We start from the raw sequence: 12,145 nt of genomic DNA on the forward strand, positions 1-12,145 counted from the left end.
ATTCCATTGGATGCCTTTTCATGGTGTTGATTGTTTCCTTTGCTGTGCAGATTTTTAGTTTGATGCAGTCCCCACTTGTTTATTTTTGCTTTTGTTGCCTGTACTTTTGGTGTCATATCCAAAGAATCATTGCCAAGACCAATATCAAGGAGCTTTTCCCCTATGTTTTCTCTGGGAGATTTATGGTTTCAGATTTAAGTCTTACATTTAAATCTTTAACCCATTTTCAGTTAGTTTTTGTGAGTGGTGTAAGATAGAAATCCAGTTTCATTCTTCTGCGTGTGGATACCCAGTTTTCCCAACACTATGTATTGAAGAGACTATCCTTTTCCCATTGTGTGTTCTTGGAGCCCTTATCAAAAATTAGTTGACATATATGCATGGGTTTATTTTGGGGGGTCTCTGTTGTTTTCCATTACTCTATGTGTCTGTTTTTATGCTGGTACCATATTGTTTGATTTACTATAGCTCTGTAATATAGTTCGAAATCAAGAAGTGTGATACCTCCAGCTTTGTTCTTCTTTCTCAAGATTGCTTTGGCTGTTTACGGTCTTTTGTGTTTCCATATAAATGTTAGGATTGTTTTTTCTGTTTTTGTGAAAAATGCCATTGGAGTTTTGATAAGGATTGCACTGAATCTGTAGATCACTTTGGGTAGTATGGATATTTTAACAATATTAACTTTTCCAATCCTTGAACATGGTATATCTTTCCATTTATTTGTGTCTTCAATTTCTTTATCATTGTTTTTTAGTTTTCAGTGTATAGGTCTTTTACTTCCTTGGTTAAATTCATTCATAAGTATTTTACTCTTTTTGATGCTGTTTTAAACGGGATTGTGTTCTTAATTTCTCTTTCCAATGGTTTGCTTTTAGTGCATAGAAACAGAACTGACTTTTGTATGTTGATTTTGTCTTCTGCAACTTGACTGAATTGGTTGATTAGTTCAAACAGTTTTTTGGTGGAATATTTAGGCTTTTTTATATAAAAGATCATGTCATCTGAAAACAGAGGCCATTTAACTTCTTCCTTTCTGACTTGGATGCCTTTTATTTCTTTTTCCTGTTTGATTGCTCTAGCTAGAACTTCCAATACTATGTTGAATAGCAATGGTGAGAGTGGGCATCCTTGTCTTGTTCCTGATCTTAGAGGAAAAGCTTTCAGGTTTTCACCATTGAATATGATGTTAGCTGTGTCCTTGTCATATACGGCATTTATTATGTTGAGATACATCATTCCTTCATGTGTTGAGAGTTTTTATTTTTAAAGGATGCTGAATTTTGTCAAATGCTTTTTCTGCATCTCTTGAGATTATCATATAATTTTTATCTTTCATTCTGTTAATGTGATGCATTACATTATTTATTTGCATATGTTGAACCATCTTTGCTTCCCAGTGATAAATTCCACTTGATTATGGTCTATGATTCTTTTAATTTGCTGTTGAATTCAGTTTGCTAGTATTTGTTGAGGATTTTTACACCTATATTCATCAAGGATATTGGCCTGTAGTTTTCTTTACTTCTAGTGTCCTTGTCTGGCTTTTATATGAGGATAAAGCTGGCCTTGTAAAATCTTGGGAACATTCCTTCCTCTTCAAATTTTTGGAAGAGTTTAAGAAGGATTGATATTAATTATTCTTTAAATATTTGGTAGAATTTAAAGCCATCTGGTGTGGGCTTTATTTTGTTGGGAGATTTTTGATTACTGATTCAATCTCCTTACTCATTATTTTTCTGTACAGATTTCCTATTTTTTCCTGATTCAGTCTTGATAGGTTGTATGTTTCTAGGAATTTATCCATTTCTTCTAGGTTATCCAATTTGTTGGTATATAATTGTTCATAATAGTCTTTTATGATCCTTTCTCTTTTTGTGGTATCAGTTGCAATGTCTCCTCTTTCATTTCTGACTTTGTCTTTTTTTTTTTCCTGAGGTCCAACTATTTAACCAGAACTAGTATCTTTGCTGATATTTTCAATGACAATCTTCACCAGGCAAAATGGCTAGGATTAGGAGCAGAAGCCAACCCAAAAGGCTCTGAGAGTACATGTTCCTTCAGTGAGCCAAGGACTGATGAGCACACTTCACTACCTTCTTCCAGTACCACCCTTAGACATGTGAAACCTGTACCTTTAGAAGGCCCTCCTTTACCTTTCTTTAGCTTGGCCTTGTCCTGTGTGATGAGGACTGCATGAATCCAAGGCAATGTGCCCATCCAGAGGCTGTGATCCTTCTTCTAGACCATGCTCTGCATAGCTGGGACCCCGAGATTCCCTGCCCAGATGGCCTCAAGATGGCTTCCAAAACCTGTGTAGTCATCCTCCCATGGTCTGTCTTCCCAAGGGCAGATATACCCCAGGGGTGTTTGCCCCTGAGAGCAGTTCTATGGATGGAGGTAGGACATGGAATCTGGAATATTTTGCATCCACATGGGTGCATGCATGGTCCCTTACAGGGTGTAACTACACTGGAGTTGAAAAGAGAGGGACTGGCACAGGCTTAGGGCCTCATTGGTCCTTTGTCCAAAATCTCACAAATGTTAGGGATGGATCACTTTCCTCCAGCCCAGGCTAAAAGTTGAGTTCATTGGAATTTAGGTCCATTCATAATAATCTGATCTAAATCTCTTGTCTTGCTTCTCTCTAATCTTAAGTTAGTAGATTGGGTGATAAAGTTGATCACTGTCCATGGCTGGGTCAGGTCAGCATCAAATGTGCATGAGCTCTTGGCCAAGTTGGATACAGCTCTGTCAAGAGACTCTTGGAAGGCCAAGTGCAATCTTGAGCCACACTGACTGAAGTGAGCCATATCCAAGCTCCTACTTCAGTGGAAATTGTTTTCTTGACCATCCTGACACTAGGTTCACAGACACCTTTCCTCTAACTCATCAAGGGCAGGGGCTGTGTCTTGGTCTATGTTGGGTCCCATTCCTTTAGCATTAAGTCTGGCTCTCAGCAGATACACAATAAATGTTCATTGAGCCCCATTGACCCTGCTTTGAAACTAAAAAGTAGGACATTATCATGCTCACCTTAGCAGAAAAGAGCCAGTCTCCTAGCCTTCAGGTCAAATAAAACAGAAGCTGCTGCCCCATTAAAAGAAACAGGGATGCCATTCCTAGAGCAATTGTCAACCTCAACAGGCATTTGACAGAATACATAGAAGGAAAACCAATCTTTATTCCAACATTAACAGACCTTTGCAATGACTAGAGTTATAGCAATATATTTAAGGAGTACTCTACAAAGTTTGTTTGTTAAGCCATGGTTCTCAAATTTTAGAGTTCATCAGAATAACCTGGAGGGCTTTTTAAAATATATATTCCTATCTCCCAGAGTATCTGATTCAGTAGCCTGTGGTGGGATCTGAAAATTTGCATTTCCAACATGTTCCCAAGTGATGCTGATGGTGCTTGTCTGGACAATACACTTCGAGAGCCATTGCATTAAACAAAATAAGAAAGGTGCTAAATTAGCAATAAAGGCCTTAACACAAACCAAAGTAAGATATAGAAGAGTTTGGTAGATAACCCCAAACCAGGATCATGAGAGAAAAATAGAATCCAGGTAAAATGAATCAGAGACCTTCAAAAAGGCTCAGGAGCCAACTTGAAAGAGGCCCCCATTGACCAAAGATTTGACAATTTGAGCTTCAAAAAGAATAATAATTATGATTGAAATCCATCAAATATGTTTAAATCTATAAGTTCTCAATATTTTTTTAAAAAATGAATTGGTCACCATGAGGGAATAATAAGGGGAAAAGAATCAAGCACTTATCCTGCTTTTCCTACATGAACTCTCTCACTGAGTAGCAATTATAAATGAGAAGTAATGTCGCTTTATAAAAGCATTGCAACTAGGGGACTTGGGATCAAGATGGTGGAGTAGGAAGGTCTTGGACTCAGGCTCTCCTATGGACACACCAAAACTACAACTACATATAGAACAACGATCACTGAGAAGAACCTGAAGAGTAGCAGTACAGATTTTCCACAACTAAGGATATAAAGAAAAAGCTACATCAAGATGAGTAGGAGAGGTGGAGATGCGATGCCTTAGGTTAGGAGCCACACTCCCGGCATGGCAACCCATAGGTGTGAGGGATATCACAGCTGCGGAGGTCCTCCCTGAGGAGTGAGGGATCTGAACCCCACATCAAGCTCCCCAGCTTTGAGGATCTGTACCAGGAGGATGAGCCCCCACAAAGTCCGGCTTTGAAAACTAGTGGGGCTTATATCTGGGAGAGCCAGAAGACTGTAGGAGAACAAGACAACTCTTAAAGGGCGTCCACAAAAATTCAGTTGCTCTGAGCCTGAGCATAGAAGCAGCAGTTGAAAAGCACCTGGGTCCTATGTGAAAGAAGTTCATTGACTAATTTTAGGGCATGTGCTGGAAGGGCGGGGATCTGTTAGGACTTTCTTTGGGGAGGGAGGTGCTGGTAGGTGCCATTTTTTTTGCTCACCTTCTACCTAACTGACCTGGTGCTGTCGGGCGCCATTTCTGACTCTCCTCATCTGCCTTACTAGCACTGCTTGCCCTGCCCTGGTGTTCCCTTGTGGACTTGTCCCAGCTGACACTCCTCTAAAGTAGCCCATTCCCTGCCACACCTGATGGGCAGCTTTGGCTGGCTCTGGAGCCCCTCCAGAGTGGCCCCCCACCCTGCCACACCTGATGGGAAGCCTCGGCTGGCTCTAGAGCCCCTCCAAAGTGGCCCCCCACACTGCCACACCTGGCAGATGGCTTTGGCTGGCACCGGAGATCCTCCAAAGTATCCTGACACACCCAATGGGTGACCTTGACTGGCTCCAGAGCCCCTCCAAAGTGGCTCCTGCCACAACCAGCAGGCATCCTCAGCCAGGACTGATGTCCCCGGACCAAGTGGCTCCCTACTCAGGGGGCAGGCCCTGCACACCAGAGTGACTGCAATGGTCATGGCTAGGCCTCACAGCCAGCTGCACCAGAAGCCTACCCTGCCCACCAGCATGCCCACAGCAATTGTGACCAAGCCACAACAGGAGGATGCACATAGCCCACACAGGGGACACCCCTGGAGCACCTGGCTAGGTTACCAGAGAGAACCAAGATACTGGGCCCCGCAGGACGCCTTCTACATAAGGCCACTCCTTCAAGACCAGGAGACATAGCTAATCCACCTAATACATAGAAATAAACAAAGAGAGTTAGGCCAAAGGAGGAGACAATGGAATATGTTCCAAAAGAAAGGACAAGACAAAACCTCAGAAAAAGAACTAAATGAAACAGAGATAAGCAATCTACTAGGTAAAGAGTTAAAATTAATAGTAATAAAGATGCTCACTGAACTCTGGAGAAGAATGGAGGAGCACAGTGAGAACTTCAAAAAAGAGATAGAAATAATAAAAAAGAACCAATCAAAGCTGAAGAATACAATAACTAAAATGAAAAATGCATTAGAGGAAATCAACAGCAGATTAGGTGATGCAGAAGAATGGATCAGTGATCTGGAAGACAGGGTGGTAGGAATCACCCAATCAGAACAGCAAAAAGAAAAAAGAATTTAAAAAATGAGGATAGTTCAAGGTACCTCTGGGACAACATCAAACATACTTACATTTGCATTATAGGAGTCCCAGAAGGACAAGAGAGAGAGAAAGGGACAGAAAACCTATTTGAAGAAATAACGTCTAAAAACTTCCCTAACCTGGTGGAGAAAACAGACATCCAAGTTCAGGAAGCATGGGGTCCCAAACAAGATGAACCCAAAGAGAACCACACCAAGACACATTATAATTAAAATGTCAGAAGTTAAAGAGAGAATCTTAAAATCAGCAAGAGAAAAACAACTAGTTATGTACAAGGGAACCCCCGTGAGACTATCAGCTGAATTTTCAGCACAAACATTACAGGCCATAAGAGAGTGGCACAAGATAGTTAAAGTGCTGAAAGGAAAAAAACTTACAACCAAGAATACTTTATCTGGCAAGGTTATAACTCAGAATTGAAGGGGAGATAGAGTTTCCCAGAGAAGCAAAAGCTAAAGGAGTTCATCACCACTAAACTGACCTTACGAGAAATGTTAAAGGACTTCTTTAAATGGAAAAGAAAAGGCCATAAATAGAAAAATGAAATTATGAAAGAAAAAAATCTCACTGGTAAAAGCAAACATATAGTAAAGGTAGTGGATCAACCAGCTGTATAGCTAGTATGAAGATTAAAAGGCAAAAGTAGTAAAATCATCTATAGCTACAATAAGTAGTTAAGGGATACACAAAATAAAAAGATGTAAAGTATGACCTCAAAAACTTAAAATGTGGCGGAGGGGAGTAAAAATATAGTGCTTTTATAACACACGCAAACTTAACCATCAACTTAAAATAGACTGCTATATACATAGGTTGTTATATAAGAACCTCATGGTAACCACAAACCAAAAACTGATAATAGATAAACAGAAAAATAAAGATAAAGGAATACAAACGTAACACTAAAGAAAGTCATCAAATCACAAGGGAAGAAAGCAAGAAAAGAAGAAAGAAACAGGGAAGACCTACAAAAAAAAAAAACCAGAAAACAACCAAATGGCAATAAGTACATATTTACCAGTAATTACTTTAAATGTAAATGGACTAAATGCTCTAATCAAAAGACATTGGGTGGCTGAATGAATAAAAAAGCAAGACCCATATATGCTCCCATATATATACTGCTTACAAGAGACTCACTTCAGATCAAAAGACACGCACAAACTGAAAGCGAGGGGATGGAAAAAGATATTCCATGGAAATGTCAATGGAAAGAAAGCTGGAGTACTAATACTTATATCAGACAAAATGGACTTTAAAACAAAGACTGTAACAGGAGATAAAGAAGGGTATTACATAGTGATAAAGGGATCCATCCAATAAGAGACTATAACACTTGTAAATATATATGCACCCAACATAGGAATACCTAAATACATAAATAAAATATTAACAGACATAAAGGGAGAAATTAACAGTAATAGAATAATAGTAGGAGACTTTAACACCCCACTTACATCAATGGATAGATCACCCAGGCAGAAAATCAATAAGGAAACAATGGCCTTAAATGACACATTAGACTAGGTGGACTTAATAGATATATATACACCAAATGTTCCATCCCAAAATAGCAGAATACACATTCTTTTCAAGTGCACATAGGACATTCTCCAGGATAGATCACATGTTAGGCCACAAAACAAGTCTCAAGAAATTTAAGAAGACTGAAATCATATCAAGAATCTTTTCTGCCCACAAAGATATGAGACTAGAAATCAACAAGAAGAATAAAACTGAAAAAACACAAACACATAAAGTCTAAACAACATGCTATTAAACAACCAATAGGTCATTGAATAAATCAAAGAAGAAATAAAAAATAGCTTGAGACAAATGAAAATGGAAACAAAACATTTCAAAATCTATGGGACACAGCAAAAGCAGTTCTAAAAGGGAAGTTTATAGTGATATGGCCCTACATCAGGAAACAAGAAAAATCTCAAATAAACAATCCACCCTTACTCCTAAAGGAACTACAAAAAAAGGAGAACAAACAAAACCCAAAGTTAGTAGAAGGAAGGAAATAATAAAGATTAGAGCAGAAATAAATGAAATAGAGACTAAAAAGACATTAGAAAAGATCAGTGAAACTAAGAGCTGGTTCTTTAAAAAGATAAAATTGGTAAACCTTTAGCCAGACTTATGAAGAAAGAAAGAGACAGGACGCAAATAAATGAAATCAGAAACACAAAGGATCATAAGAGATTACTACAAACAATTATACACCAACAAATTGGACAGCCCTGAGGAAATATATAAATTCCTAGAAACATAACAATCTTCCAGAACTGAATCAGAAAGAAATAGAAAATCTGAACAGACTGATTATTAGGAATGAAATTGAATCAATAATCAAAAAACTACCAACAAACAAATGTCCAGGACTAGACAGCTTCACAGCTGAATTCCACCAAACATTTAAAGAAGAGTTAATATCTATCCTTCTCAAACTAAAGAAAAACGAAGAAGAAGGAATGCTTCCAAATTCATCCTATAAGGCCAACATTACCCTGATACAAAAACCAGACAAGGACACCATGAAAAAAGGAAATTACAGGCAAATATCCCTGAAGAACATAGATGCAAAAATGCTCGACAAAATATTATCAAGCCAAATTCAACAATACATTAAAAGGATCATTTATCATAATCAAATGGGGTTTATCCCAGGGATGCAAGGATGGTTCAGTATTCACAAACCAATCAATGTGATAGAGCATGTTAACAAAACAAAGAATAAAAATCATATGATCATCTCACTAGATGCAGAAAAATCTTTTGACAAAATTCAACATCCATTTGTGATAAAAACTCTCAACAAAGTGGATATAAAGGGAATATACCTCAACATAATAAAGGACATATATGACAAACTCGCAGTAACATCATACTCAATGGCGAAAAGCTGAAAGCATTTCCTCTAAGATTAGGAATAAGACAAGGATGCCCACTCTGGCTGCTTTTATTCAACATAGTATTGGAAATTCTAGCCACAGCAGTCAGACAAGAAAAAGAAATGAAAAGCATCCAAATTGGAAAGGAAGTAAAACTGTCACTGTTTGCAGATGACATGATACTATATGTAAAAAGCCCTAAACACTCCACCAAAAAACTATTAGAACTAATAAATTACAAATATTAGAAATTCAAATTAGAATTCAATAAACGTGCAGGATACAAAATTAATATACAGAAACGTGTTGTGTTTCTATACACTAATAATGATCCATCTGAAAGAGAAATTAAGAAACAATCCTATTTACAATTGCATGAAAAAGAATAAAATACCTAGGAGTAAATTTAATCAAGGAGGTGAAATACCTATACTCTGAAAAATGTAAGACACTGATGAAAGAAATTAAAGATGACACAAATAAATGGAAATATATATTGTGCTCATGGATTGGAAGAATTAATAGTATTAAAATGTCCATACAACCCAAAGCCATCTACAGATTCAGTGCAATCTCTACCAAAATATCAATGGCATTTTTCACAGAACTAGAACAAATAATCCTAAAATTTCTATGGAACCACGAAAGACCCCAAATAGCTAAAGCAATCTTGAGAAGGGAGAACAAAGCTGGAGGTATCATGCTCCCTGATTTCAAACTATACTACAATGCTATAGTAATCAAACAGTATAGTACTGACACAAAAACAGACACATAGATCAATGGAAGAGAATAGAGAGCCCAAAAATAAACCTATGCTTATATGGTCAATTAATCTACAACAAAGGAGGCAAGAATATACAATGGGGGAAAAACAGTCTCTTCAATAAATGATGTTGGGAAAAATGGACAGCTACGTGAAAAAACAATAAAACTGCACCACTTTCTTACACCATATACAGAAATAAACACAAAATGGATGAAAGACTTAAATGTAAAACCTGAAACCGTAAAAATCCTTGAAGAAAACAGGCAATTAACCCTTTGACATCACTCTTGGCAATTTGTTTTTGGATTTGTCTCCTCAGGCAAGGCAAAAAAAGCAAAAATAAAGAAATGGGACTACATCAAACTAAAAAGCTGGGGGCCCGCTCGATGGCGCAGTGGTTAAGTGCACACGTTCCACCTCGGCAGCCCGGGGTTCGCCAGTTCGGATCCCGGTGCGGACATGGCACTGCTTGTCAGGCCATGCTGTAGCAGGCATCCCACATATAAAGTAGAGGAAGATGGGCACGGATGTTAGCTCAGGGCCAGGCTTCCTCAGAAAAAAGAGGAGGATTGGCGGCAGTTAGCTCAGGGCTGATCTTCCTCTAAAAACAAAAACTAAAAAGCCTTTGCACAGTGAAGGAAACCATCAACAAAATGAAAAGGCAACATACTGAATGAGAGAAGATATTTGCAGATGATATATCTGATAAGGGGTTAATATCCAAAATATATAAAGAACTCATACAACTCAATATCAAAAAAATAAATAATCTGATTAAAAAATGGGCAGAGGACCTAAATAGACATTTTTCCAAAGAAGACTTACAGATGGTCAATAGACACACGAAAAGATGCTCAACATCACTAATTATCAGAGAAGTACAAATCAAAACCACAATGAGGTATCACCTCCCACCTGTCAGAATGACTATCATCAAAAAGACAACAAATAACAAGGGTTGGCAAGGATGTGGAGCAAAAGGAACCCTTGGACACTATTGGTGGGAATATAAATTGGTGCAGCCATTATGGAAAACAGTATGGATGTTCCTCAAAAAATTAAAAATAGAACTACCATATGATTTAGCAATTCTACTTCTGGGTATTTACCCAAAAGAAACAAAAACACTAATTCAAAATGATATATGCACCCCTATCTTCAGTGCAGCATTATTTACAATAGCCAAGATATGGAAGCAACCTAAGTGTCCATCAATAGATGAATGGATAAAGTTGTGGTGTATATATACATGATGGAATATTACTCAGCCATTAAAAAGAATAAAATCTTGCCATTTGTGACTTAAAGGATGGACTTAGAGGGAATTATGCTAAGTGAAATGAGTCCAACAGAGAAAAACTAATACCATATGATTTCATTTATATGTGGAATCCAAAAAACAAAACAAACAAACAAACAAAACAGAAACACACTAATAGATACAAAGAACAAACTGGTGGTTGCCAGAGGAGGGGGCTAGGGGTTGGGCAAAATAGGTGAAGGGGATTAGGTGGTACAAATTTCCAGTTATAAAACAAATGAGTCACGAGGATGTAATATACAGCATAGGGAATATAGTTAATAATATTGTAATAACTTTATATGGTGACAGATAGTTACTAGACTTGCCGTGGTGATCATTTGGTAATGTAGATAAATGTCAAATCACTATGTTGTACACCTGAAACTAATATTGTATGTCAACTATACTTCAATAAAAATGTATTTTAACTAATAAAAATAAGAAATAATAGAACTAGAATATCACCATTTTACAGCCTCCCAGAGAATTAGTGGATCCAGGCAGTGAACATCAATAGTTGCTAATATGACAAAAAGAGAGAGCCTCGGATGTTATTTAACCTTACCAATGAAAGAACAGAACACCACCTACATATAGTCTTGCTGAAGAGATTGAACATGATTCTGATCAAGCCTTTGGATCCAACTGCCAATTTGCAGAAAACACTGAGGACAGAGGAGTATTCTGAACTGTACTACAATTGTATATGCAATCAACAAAATCTAAACTGTGGGAAATTCTACAGGTCAGATGCTCCCAGTTCCTCAACACATAAATAATAAGTAAAAGGAAAGAAGGAAACAGTCAATTAAGAGACTTCGATTTTTTAAAATGGGCAAGGTTAAACTGAAGTACAAAGAAGTGCACCCTTGGGTGACAAAACTATAAAAAAGAGCAAGTCGGGATAGTGGTCATTTGGGGAGAGGGAAGAGTTAGGATTGGGGGCAGGGAATTGAGAAGCTTCTAGGATGGCTGGCAAAGTTGTCTTTCTTGACCTGGGTGATAGTTACAAGGGCACAACTCCATTGTGTGGTGAGATTTTTTATATCTATGTTTTATTTTACAATAAGAAGTTTTTAAAAAATCAACCAACTACTATTATAGGCAAAACAAAAGAGTGAACTGTTTGGGGATATGTTCCATGTGAAAATACTTACTTTATAGAAACTAAGGTGCCTAAATATATTTTTTTACAGACCTAGATCTGCCTTGTCTTTGAGGTAGATGGGAGAAGATAATGTTGGAAGTAGTGGAAGGGGTAAGTCAAAACCATTCAGAACAAGTAGAGGCTTTCGTTCAGTTTAGTGCATTGTGAAAACTACTGACAAAGTTAGAGCAAAGAATCCCAACTTAGTCTTTTTTATTCGCAAGTAAATGATAAGTAAAGAAGACTTCAGAGGATTAGATATAGGATTGTAAAGGCAAAACAAACTCTCAGGGTTGTTTTTCCAATTTGACCAGGAAAATGTTGAATCTTGGTTCTAGTTGCCATGTTGTTAGCTAGGGATTAAGTATCCTTTGTTGAGCCCCAGTCAACACCCTCTTTGGGACTCCTGATTTTGACATTGAAGCGCTGGGAGTTTATCTGACTTTTTGTGCTGCCCAACCAGT

The sequence above is a fragment of the Equus quagga genome, chromosome 10 (genome assembly GCF_021613505.1).
Source record: "Equus quagga isolate Etosha38 chromosome 10, UCLA_HA_Equagga_1.0, whole genome shotgun sequence".
In the NCBI taxonomy this organism is placed as follows: domain Eukaryota; kingdom Metazoa; phylum Chordata; class Mammalia; order Perissodactyla; family Equidae; genus Equus; species Equus quagga.